Source organism: Nyctereutes procyonoides, unplaced genomic scaffold (genome assembly GCF_905146905.1).
Source record: "Nyctereutes procyonoides isolate TBG_1078 unplaced genomic scaffold, NYPRO_anot_genome, whole genome shotgun sequence".
Lineage (NCBI taxonomy): Eukaryota > Metazoa > Chordata > Mammalia > Carnivora > Canidae > Nyctereutes > Nyctereutes procyonoides.
This window is the reverse complement of record NW_026575122.1, coordinates 9,838,930-9,851,204: the sequence shown is the minus strand read 5'-3', so window position 1 is coordinate 9,851,204 and position 12,275 is coordinate 9,838,930. Positions and strand designations below refer to the sequence as shown.

Below are 12,275 nucleotides of genomic sequence, written 5' to 3'. Positions count from 1 at the left end.
GACTCAGATTCTGTCCATGGCTTGGGTGCCCGAATCGCCGGTGGGAAGTCCGACAGGGCGTCTACACTGAAGCACGCAGAATCACTCCCTCTCCTAGTTACTCAAGGCTAAGTACTCCGTCAGTGTCCCTCCTGTGGTGTCTCTGATTTCTCATCACCTGCCCACTGACTCTGTTTTTGAGGTCTCCCTCAGAACACATCACATTGGGCTCACCGCATGGCTCTTCCTGGACTCCCCTCCTCTACTACCCCCTTTCTCCTACAACCCACCCCACTGTACCCTCAATTCTGCATGCACACGCGTCACTCATCTTTCCAGGCACCTTTGCTCAGAACAGAAGCCTCCCCTGACAATTTTCCCAAGTGTTTTCTAATGCCTTTGCTGTACATAATCTTGCTTTTCCCTCAATTCCCACGGAGCACTGTATTTTATTCTGTATTACAGCGAGCTACATGTCTTCTCACCCCACTCCGCCCTAAACTACTTAAAGGCAGTGACTGCTGAGTCTGATTCAGTGTCACATCCCTCACTGCGCCTCATGGTGCCAGGCAGGTACTGGTGTCCCGTTGTGGTACTCACCTCAGTGCCACGCATTTTCATTTAGGTCCTATATAACCACACGGAACTCCGTGCTATATAAAAGGGGTGGGAGGGTAACTAAGGCAAAAAGATGTGAATTGTTGTTTTTAAGGTCACACGGAACCCAACTGAAAGCAGGGCTTAGGGTTTTCATAGACTTCAGGCCACCTAGCCCTAAGTTACTCATTAAGAAAGAAGAAAGAAAGAAAGAAAGAAAGAAAGAAAGAAAGAAAGAAAGAAAGAAAGAAAGAAAGAAAGAAAGAAAGAAAGAAAGAAAGAAAGAAAGAAAGAGCAAGTCACAAATTACACAGAAACTATAATATCCACCATTGTCCCTTGTTTTTTAAGGCTTGTGAAGCTGGAGCAGTTATTTCCGCTGCCAAACTTCCAGCAGTAACACTTACAAGTTGCCAGTAGGGTATGATGCCATCAGTTTGCAAAACTTAGAAAGGCTCATTGAGTTTTACTGAGGTTTCTTACACAATCTGCTTCCTTTATGGCCAAGTGAGCCAACCCTGATTGAGAGAAGTCACAGAATGAATAAATGTTATGGTATCAACATAGAAATGACTTTGTCTCCTTCCCTCACTTCAATTTCCAAATTTATTTCTGGCTTCCACCACCACGAGTCATCACCACCAATGCACAGACAGCACCATGCACGCTTACATTCCCACCCCCTCCTCGCTTTGTTGGACTCTTCTGGCACAGCCCTTATACCCATTTCAGAGAAAGTAAATTAATACCTAAAGTAATAAAGTGCCCCTCTCTCTAAAGGGAGACAACTTGAGAGAGGACTTTTTTTTTTTTTAAACCTACGTCTCAAGTAAGACAAATGAATGTCACAGTAGGTTGGTTATAATAGCGGTTTTATTACAAGATTGGCAGAGTTACAGTCACTGTAAATCATAACTGCTGTTGGATTTCTACTTTACATAGTCGTAGTTATGAGTCTACTCTTGTAAGCCAGAACAATTATTTTACAATTAGTTTAGACATGTCTGAGCCCAGAAGGAAAATTTCAATTTCAATCATTTTATTTTCCTTGAACAGAACCCAGTGCTACCAAAAAACAGGTCAATTCAACTTTTCACGCATGGGTCTCTAACTATTTTCCAAAGTCGAACAAACTTATAAATACAAGTGCTCAAAATCTCATGTTTTCAGAATATAGTATGATATGGCAATGGCAGGTTTCCATGCATTAAAGAGAAACAAAGACACAAACAAATAAGCTTGCTATCTCATTTTTAGAGTAAACTATGGTCACGGTCCTATAAAACCTAATACACACCCCTGAATTTGGATTACAAATCTATCACTTAAAACATCTAGTAAATGACCCAATTTGTTTACATGGCCCTGTACCTTTTTACGGCCTTTCCATAAAGAAGTTATTACATCCATTCCCTTTATTTTGTTTAAGAGTGTTTGAATGAGCCCCAGAACCACAAGCCAGTTAAACAAGCTCTCCTCAGATGGACGTGGTCTCATATAATTCACCACTACCGGGGAAATTTTCAAAACAATGTTTGTAGTTTGGAAACACCACACATTCCCATACACCAAAAGTATTTCCTGTACTTTCTGCAGTTTTAAATGTTCGGCAGATATATTAAATAAGTCTTATTTTTTTTCCATTTTTCCAAGTAAATGTGGCATTTGCACTTTGTCCAGAAGATTTGCACCTCTGAGTGTTTTGCTATGGTAGGTTGGTCATTCAGAAATGCTTGTAAACGAAGATTGCAAGGGAAATGTGAAATCCATACGCTCTAATTGATTTCCTAGGATGTAAATGCTGGTTCTAAAAGGAAACCATTTTAAAGCAGTTAGTTTAACGGGATACCCAACTGATGCCTATTAAAAGTTATCAGCACAGTTTAAAGATAGATTTTATACCGTGAAAGAAAAGCTTCTCTAAAAAATAAACATAGAGATCATTTGATTCCTTATTTTACATTCTTCTTCTTGCTTATAAACCCCAAGCCTGCTAATGCTCTCACGAGAAAACAGATGAAAACTACTTTTTCAAGGTTTGGCATTTATCAGTTAAGGTATCTAGACTGTCAACATCTCTCGCTATCTGAGTCAGGTTTTGGCCTGGGAAACACCTGCTATTTTTAGACTATTGATTTTTCTAGAAACAGCCAAACAGTCTGCCTGCAGTGACTAACACAAAGTAAAGACACAGCTGAGCCCATCATAGGTATCTCCATATACGTAAAGCTGCATCTGAAACCATAAGAACACCATGAGGTCTAGTCCACGGTTTTGTAGAGGCGATTCATTTTCATGCAGACCTCCACAAATAGAGTGCACTTTTGTTTATAAATAAACGTAAAGTCGGGAACAAAAGGCTTCAGAGACATCGCTGCTTCTGTAATGGGAACCCATTTTATTACCATTGCAACATAAACATAGTTCCAGTGGAGGAGATCTGCCTCTGGCACATCCCATCTCTGCCTCTGGATGTGCAAAGCAATGCTTTTCATACGTCCACTATCAAATTGTTCTTCTTGTTGTTATAGTATTTACATATCCCAGAACCACTACAAGAAATACAGCTGAATTTGCTCTGTCCTTTGAATGAGTAATCTCATGGTAAATCTCATTCTAGTACGGAGTCTTTAGTATATATTTCCACCGAGTAATTTGAAAGCATCAGAAGCTGTTTTCCTGTGTTCTTAAACAACGTGCACCCCACTTGTTACGTCTCTGGTTTAAAGTATGATAAATCCGAAATGAATACTGCAGGTTCCCTTTATTTCCAAACCCAGTAAGAAATTTCCAGTAAGGAACTGAATATTTCTTTCTTCTCATCTGTTTGCATCTTAATCACATTTTAAGCAAATGTTCCTTCTAGTACACTGATTTCAAATATCGCCTGATGCCACAGGAAAAGAAATTATAATGCTTTAACGACTCTGAATTTGCATTTCCAATCCACCTCAGACTATGAATGTGTGTGGCAGTATGGGAAACAAGCTGTGATTTATTCCTTAGTGGTAAAAAAAAAAAAAAAAAAAAAAAAGGATAAGTAATACGACTCTTTAAAAGACAGATGTCCTTATAAATACCCAGCAAAAATAACTGCCAGAAACAACATGAGATAAGTACCACGTAAGTCCAACTTCTGTTGTTAATGGTTTCTGATCTCTGGAGTGACTCAAAAGGCAGGTGCAATGGCCAGCTGGGCATATTTAAGCACAGAAGCCTATCTCCATCTTGCAAACATTGAAAAGCCTAAAATAGTACCCACTCACAAACAAGGCTTTCCTAGAATGCAAACAGCATAGCTTCAAAAAAAAAAAAAAATGCCATGGCATCTAGGAAGCACATTCACGAAGGAAACTCCTTCTTCTCGAGTCCTTAAATACCACAAAATAGTCCTAGCTCTGTCTACAAGGGACCAGAATGAACCTCACCAGAGAAATGATGCAGTCACTCAACGTAGGGTAGCCTCGCAGGAATTAATTTTCCACAAAATCTGAAAGCCTTTCCCTTAAAAGTGTTAAGGCTGTTTTCTTCGCCTCTTGCAACGTAATAGCTTCCTTACACTAATTCAGCGTGCTGGGAGCTGCCTCTCTTTCACCACAATCTCCTGATCCCTCACCCAGCCTCATTCCACATGCCATCCATTTTGTGAATGAAGTGTGAAAACAGCTCTTTGTTTACATAAAGAAGGCCAGGGAGAGTAGTGTGGACGCAGGCTTAGCTTCTTTGAGTGTAACTGAGGCGTCCAGCCTGCCCTTAGAGCCAATTCTGAACCACCAAACACCCCTAACGACTGGGACAAAACTGCACCAAGAAGCAGTCAACGACACACCCCAGAGCAGGCCTCTTCTACTACATGTCTGCTTCGAAAACAACTGAAAATAAAGGGTTTTCACTAGCTCTGAAACACACAGACCACCTTTTCTTTTGTTCTGTTTGTTAAGTTCCACTGCGACCAGCATCGGGGCCTTTCCACTATGTCCTTGCCTCTGCTCATATTCAACACCAGAGTCTTCTGGTCTCCCACAGGATATGCCTTTCGTGCCTGCCTGTGCTTATTCTTTGGTGCAGGCTGTTCCCTCTGCCTAGAACGTTCCCCTCTTTTCCTCTCCCAGACTCATTTCAAACTATGTCACCTCCCCTGTGAGAACTTTTCTCCTTGCTCTTCTCTTCCAGGCAGAGTCAATCACTTAGTCAATCAACAGAGGATTTTTGAAGCAAAAGAAGGCACTCCACGTTCCCAGAGCACTTTGAGCACAGCACTAGCAGCCCATGAGATTAAAAGGAGGATCTGTCATCATTCTCGGATGGAGCTTCTCAAGGGCAGCACTGCATCTTATTCCTTGTGTATCCAGCACCTAGTGCAGAGCTTAGCCAAGAGCAGATGCGTATAAATATTTGCTGAATAAAAGCAATGTTCTAAGAAAACGTTAGACCACTTAACTCATGAAGGAAGAAGCATGTGACTCTGAGTCCTGGCTTGGAGTCTGACCGAGGTCCAAACATTTACCAGCTCTGAGACCTTGGCTAAGCTACTTAGCTAGTGAAGCCTTGGTGTTTTCCCTTATACCTGATGGGGAGGTTATAAAGATAAGCTGTGGGCAAACATTGAGCACAAGTGTGGCAACTAACAGGCACTCCTAGGGTGTCATTATTAAGCACTACAAAACCAGAGGCCCACGGAGAAATCTTTAGGCCCGTCTACCCACCCACAAAGAAGGCATCCCAATACTGCCCCTTCCTGTGTCTCTCCTGAGAGCTCTCACTGGCATCTTATCAGAACACATCGCAAGCAGCAGCAGGGAAAATCTAGATCCTTGCATTTACCATCAATGTACTTCTTGCTGTCGGGGATATTGGTTTCCCTCAGAAACACAGGCCCTCCATCCCCTCCTCCCTGCAACAACCCAATACATACCTCATTTGATTGAGAAATGGCTCAACTACCTTCCAATAGTGTAAAAAAAAAAAAAACAAGTAAGAAAGAAAGAGAGAAAGAAAGAAAGAGAGAGAAACATAGTTTGATAAGAAAGCAAAATTAGTGAAGGCAGCCTGGCAAAGATGGCTTGGCTTAGACAAAAGTCAAATGTCCAGGGAAGAGGCTGTTCAGTCACCAGGAGAATGGAAATAAGTGCTTGAAGATGGCATATGAAGTCTAGTGGGAAGTCAGGTAAGAGACAGAATTGGCTAAGCTCAATTTGACATGTATTCTCTTGAAGTAAAAGACAAAATGAGCTAATGCTACCAAAAAAAAAAAAATCACTCTTAGTAACATGACTTTAATGATAAGTGTAATTAGTAGAACTCTGGTTTATGTATAATCTTTATAGCTCCTTCTGTTCTCAGATTTAGAAACTTCACAGATAAAATTTTGGTCATTTAATCCTATTTTAGGCAAGCCATTCAAGTCCACAGCTATGAATTTCCTTCCTGATGTTCTTGACTTTGAAGAGAAATTTGAACCTCTGAATAAAATATCCTATATATTATAATGTATACAAAAATAAGGTCACTCATTATATACATTCAAAAAAATAACAGGTTGTGCTTTCTGGAGCCCACTGAGCCACATTCATCTACTCATTCCTATGATACTTTTACCAGTGAAATGAAATGTTCAAAATCATTGTTTTAAAAGAAACCTCCCTTGTGGACCCAAGCATTCCAACTTCAACCATCCTCTTCATCATCATCAGTTAATAAACCAAACTATTGGAGTAAACATCATCTATCTATGGACCTAGTATACCTTCTTAAAATAAAGTCTCGGCATGTAATAGCAACAATTCGAAAGGTAGTATTTCAAGTTATTTACCAAACTCTCCAATTTCTATCCCAATAGATATACTATAATATACGTATATCAGTCAGATTATCTGTTATATTTAATTAATGTGATTATTTTGAGATTGGTTTCCTTAATGTTCTTATAAGTGTGTTTCAGGATCAAGGGTGTCCCGTCTCCCTTTACAACCCACAAAGCATGCAACCCCCAGAAATAATAAAGAATGGCTTTTATACGAAGCATCAGAATGTTACAACTAGAGTTCCATCTGCCCATTGGTTCTTTACATAAGGGAAGACACATGACCACATTGGTGGTTTCATAGTTTTGCACTAAATGGTGACCTAGACAGAGTCACTTCAGCTCTCCAGGTCTCACTTTGCACATCGGTGAGGACAAGGCTCCCAGGATCCTTCTAGTCCTACCATTTCACGTACCATATTTATTGCTAACGTCTAGCCTATGCAACTGTGAGCCACAAGCATAAGATAGAAGGCACACTGCTTTTGGAGGCATCTCAGCCACCTAAAATCTACCATTCTTCAGATCCTTGGTTCATATCGCACAGCACCCCATCTTGAGAAAACACAGAGGTATGTATGCACAGCAATGGCACTTTTAAGAAAGTGACCAGCACCCGTTCTAGGAAACATACCCACTTACTTGGTTACAGGCTCACCTGAAAGCATGGCATATTATCCAAGATTGTAAGGTAGTACTCTGATTAGCATAACACATCACAACCAATAAATAAACCAGTTTAACCTTCCTATGAAAAATGTCAAACAGTGTAGAAGTTCCAAGACCAAAAAAGACATCCTCAAGGATGGCTCTACTATTGTAGTCAACACCATAGTCTTATTCTAATAAGGCCCGACATCCAGAATCATCCAAGAAATATTTATTGAGCACATACTATGTACAATCCCGTTCCAGGGGCTCATGCTCCCACAGACAGCAAGACGGACAAGGTCCACACTCTCAGTGTGGAATGGTGAGTGGGGGTAGGTTTACAATTAATTGATTAATAACAAGAAGAATAGCAAAGAGTGATAATAAGTACTATGCAGTTAATTAACCTTGATGTGACAGTGAGGGCTGGCTAATTCAGATCAAGGGGTCAGAAAAGGAGATCCATGAGAAGATGATCCATTTAATTTAGATGATAGTAAGCTGCTGCCCATGCAGGAGTGTTGCCCACAGAAACAAGAACAACCGATCAAGGCTTGCAATCCCAGGCCATGTGAGTCGCGTCCCCCTGCTTCGTCACACTTCCCAGGCCCCAACCTTGACGAGATAGAACAAAAGAAGCTGCGAAAAGGAGGCTTTAAAAAAGGCCACATCCTTTCCTTACTCCATGTCCTTTAAGCCTCAGCTTGGCCTCAGCTGCCAAGCAGGGAGGAGAAAAGAGAAGAGCTGGACCTCAGTATAACTGAAATTGTCAGTGGCTAAAGGTGTGAAGATGGTGACCAATCAATATGGCAGACATGTGGATCAACCAGGAAGGAGGCCAGCAGAGCTGAAGCAGTATCCTGGACGTCCTGAGTAGTATCCTGAGTAGTATCCTGGATGTTCTATCAAACATTAACTGTGTAGTTTCTGATTCATAGATGATGGTCAGTTTGTCCTAAAAGGGTAGCACTGGCTCCTTCCCAACCCATTAGGAATATTTCAGTATTTTAACAATCTGTATGGTAGTACTGGTACATACCAACTGAAAATCAACCATTAGAGGTGTCCTCAGGAAATAAGAGAGATTCAAAAAAATAAACAAAAAAAAAAAAATCACAGAGGCAGTGGTAGAGAAAAATAACACAGAGAGACTGTTTAATAAATGAGTCACATAGAAATCACACAGCATTGTATAGAGACACTCTGGCTATGTATGGTACTTCCAAATAAAACAATCAGAAGCATCAAACCTAGACGGAGTAGATAAAAGGACTTTTACGACTTCTATCATTTTGGTTAACACAAATAAAAACCTATGGGGAAAATTTTAGCAATTTTGGAAACTTTTGGTGGGGGGGCAGTATGGACGTTATGAATGCATTGATTCCGTTTTTATTTACTTAACACGTCGCATTATGATTAGAATTCTGTTTCCACGAAAACTGTGTAAGTTTGTAGATGACACAGAATTTTAGCACTATAAAACTTGAAAAAAAAAAAACATGAAGCGGAAGAGAATATAAAGAAGATCTGTAAAAAGTAAGTGTCAGGAGGGATGAAATAAGAATAGACAAAGCTAAGATGTTGGTGCCTGAGATAGAAGTCTACAAAGTGCCACCACTGGGGAACCCTTGGTGTCAGATCCTGGCCTCTGTTTAAAACTTTTTAACACATAACATGCTAGTCCCTAAAGCTTCCTACAGACCTGATCATCTTTTCAAGGTGAATATAAAATACATCAGGTTAACTGTAAAAGATAACACTTGGTAGGAGGGAAATGTTACCAAAACGCAGAATGGGGTTTTTTTGTCACTGTGAAAGACAATGTTCATCATTACATAATGGCACTTTACTTCTTCAATTTCCTCAATAGTCTGAAACCGAGCAGAGAACAAGGAGGAAGTTCTTTTTAAAAAAAAAAAAAAAAAAAAAAAGCCCCTAAACAAAATAAATATCACAAAGGTCACACACTACAACTTATAGACTAACTCGTCGGAAGTCCCTTTAGCGCTGGATAAGATCCTATTTATTCTTGGACACCATTTGAAGGATTGTGATTATCTATTCTCAGTAAAATAGAGCCTTGAAGCCATGCCCTAGAAAGGGTAGGGGGAGAGGCTTGTTAGGCATAGGCACATGGCAGGAGGAGGAGCAAGCTGGCCCCAGAAGAAAAGACAGACAGCGTAGCCACAAACACAAGATACGTGTATTCAGAAAGGCATTCCCAGAGGACCATTTGCCCCCAAGGTAAATGGCCCTATAGGCCACAAAAGTTCTTGAGTCAAAGAGCACATACGGTAAATGATGTTCATTAGGATAGCCCTAAGTAATAGGGAAATATTCCAAGTCTGCACTAAAGATGGTTAAAGAAAAATGAGAACAGTAAGCACATTTCGGCTCTATGGATAAATTAAAATCACTTACCAATGATACAGTGTGGATGAGGCCTAACTCCGTCAGCACCTTTGTGAGTGGTGTCTATATGGGCTATGTGCAATCGATAAAGTAAGCTTTGCTTCTTTTGGTTTTGTGATGCGTATGATTCCTTCTGCTACCACTCAGAAGCTCCATCCCAGAACCTACTGGTCTTATGGCAGGCGGTATCCTCTAAGGGCGTGCACACAGATACTAGCCATTTTTCCCATGGTCATATAGGAGGTATAGGCCAGGAACCCTACATGAGTCAGTGTGCTAATCTTTTATCTCCATCTTTAAGTTACACCTGGAGACCCTTGGTTTACATGTGAGACTTCGGGGTTAGAACTCAGGTTAAGAACTAAGGACACATAGGTAATGTAATATTGGAGGATAAAGCTATTCTCACAGCAAAGCGGCAAGAACTGCAAAAGAGTATTAGGCCCAAAACCGCGTAATGAATAACAACAGGATAAATGACACTGATATCCCTCAAGATGAATTTGGAAGCACCTTCCCATGATCCAACCGAAATCCAAATATCTAGCATTGGCTATAGCCATCAATTTCCATGTATTCATAGCTCAGCTCCTCTTGGGACACCAAGTTAGTATGGAAATGAGGCAGTCCTGGGATCCGACTGCCTCAATATCTGAGGACTTAGACTACTAGAGAAAAGACAGAATCACTGGGGAGAGGTCTTTGAAATCCAGAATGACTTCCAGTAGTCACAATAAACAGATCAATTTGGACATCTGGCACTTCGAAGACCTTTCATAAAACGATGCAATGCACATATTGGGCCAATGACGTTTCTGTGTGGCATCTCCAGAAGGGTTTGTACTTCCAGAACTGGGCAATCTTCAAAACTGAGAATACCATGGGTGCAATCAAAAATCAATCAGAACTCATTACAAGGGCAAAAAACACCCCACATAAGGGAATGAAAAATTCGAACTCCCCCACCCCACCCCACTCCCCCCCCCAAAAAAAAAAAAAAGAAGATAAAGAAGTTCCAGGATCTTCTTGGGACCTACCTGTTATCCTCAAATCTTGGAAACCTGAAGCAGAAAAATCAACCTGAGCATGTGCAGGAAAATAGCTCTATATTGCCCCCTGGTGCTGGATAGTCCCACTTCTCCCGAGGCTAAAGACTACAAGGTGAGTAGTTCTCTACCTCCAGTTACTTCCTGCTGCCAACCCTCCCAAGAGCTAAACATAGCCCAATCCTCTACCCACAGATTAGGAAACAGCCAGGCTATTTTTAGCATCAGGCAACTTAGGAATGGAAATGGCCCAGCCTCCGAGGGTAACAGAGTGTGTGTGGCCTGGCTTAATGAACTCACCTCTCCAGAGGGTGTGCACCTCCTCAGTAAAGTGGCCAATGACCCGGTGAGAGCTCTCTCGGGGGCCCATTACAAAGTGATGATGGTTGGTGGATCACAAGAAAGTATGACCACCAGAGGCACAAGTCGCAAATGGTTTCGGGAAAAGTGGCAGAAGCCAGGACAGGCTTGATAAAACAGCGCAGAAGGAGAAATGATAATGGCACCGGAACAATACAACAGAGAAGTGTGCGGCCACGAATATTGTGCATCGTCATTTTGGAGAAGCCTGTCTAGGAAGGAGCAGTATTTTGAGCTGGACATTTAATTTCACGTGAAAAACAACAAAGGTTGGTCTGATCTGTTTCCTGCCAGGGTACAGCTGGTGCTGGGGCTCCTTTGATCACTCTCCCCCAGTCCTCTGCAGCTCCTGTGATTAGAGATAGATCCCTAGGCTGCCCTTTGATCAGCAGCTCGAGCAGCCTGCAGGTGCCATGTGCCATCACATTAGCAAGTTGTAAGGAGCGACTACATGAATGCTGGCTGATAAACGTGATCACGTGTATCTGCTGCACACACAACACGTCCAAATCACGGCCACAAAAGTTCCGGGAATCCTTATTTAATCTATCCTTGCGCTTTACAACTTTCTGCGCTTTCTTCGGGATGAACAGAGAGCTCACATTCAAAGTGGAAGCTTTAACACAGCCCCAATACATAAAGGGAGAAGTTGCTGTGACTTAAAGCCGCAGCACACACCATTCTGGTTTTCTAGGTATGCTGCTTGTGTTCAGTTCCCCCTGGTTAATGGAGTGACAGCATTCTTGCATTCTGAGTAGATGGCATACAAAGCAGTCAAAAAAAGAAAAGAAAAGAAAAGAAAAAAAAAACAAACCATGCGCATCGCTTTTCAAGTAACATTGAGAGCACCACTTGTAAACAGGGCATTTAATATTCTAATTTTAGACAGCCTACATTAACATTGTGGTTTCATGTGCAGTATAGAATTTCTATTTACAAAGTATTCTCGAAAATGACTTCATAATGGTAGATCAAGAGAAAAAGAGTTTAGAAATTGAATGATGTAAATCATATGGGGTTCAGAGGCTAAGCAAATTACACACCCTGAAGCTGCCCCTGGCTTTATGAAAGGAGCCTTTCTCCAGCTCTGTGCAATCCCAGCCCAAGGGAACTCGCATCTGAGAGTTCTCTAAACATTTCAGGTACACTTGAAAGCTGAAAGTAATTCTCATTTCCTATGCAGGATTAAGTCGTTTCCAGCACACACAAAATAGCAGTCATTCACCAACACGTATAAAAACACACACCAGAAAGGTAAGGGCTTTGGGAGTACAAAGGCACATTTGGGGGGGGGGGGAGAAAAAGGAGAGAGAGAGAGCGCAAGAGAGATCCATTTCTTAAGTCCCCTTGAGAAGGTCCACGCGGCCTCCTGACCTCTGTTATTTCCTACCTCCTTACTGGTTAACTGATGCCTTTTCCACGGT

The 12,275-nt window shown here is 41.4% G+C and overlaps 1 protein-coding gene across 5 annotated transcripts in view; it reads right to left on the bottom strand.

Annotated features, from left to right (window-relative positions):
* The window catches only part of PDGFC (platelet derived growth factor C), a 280,573-nt gene that overhangs the window by 182,987 nt on the left and 85,311 nt on the right, over positions 1 to 12,275 (bottom strand). The window lies entirely within an intron of this gene.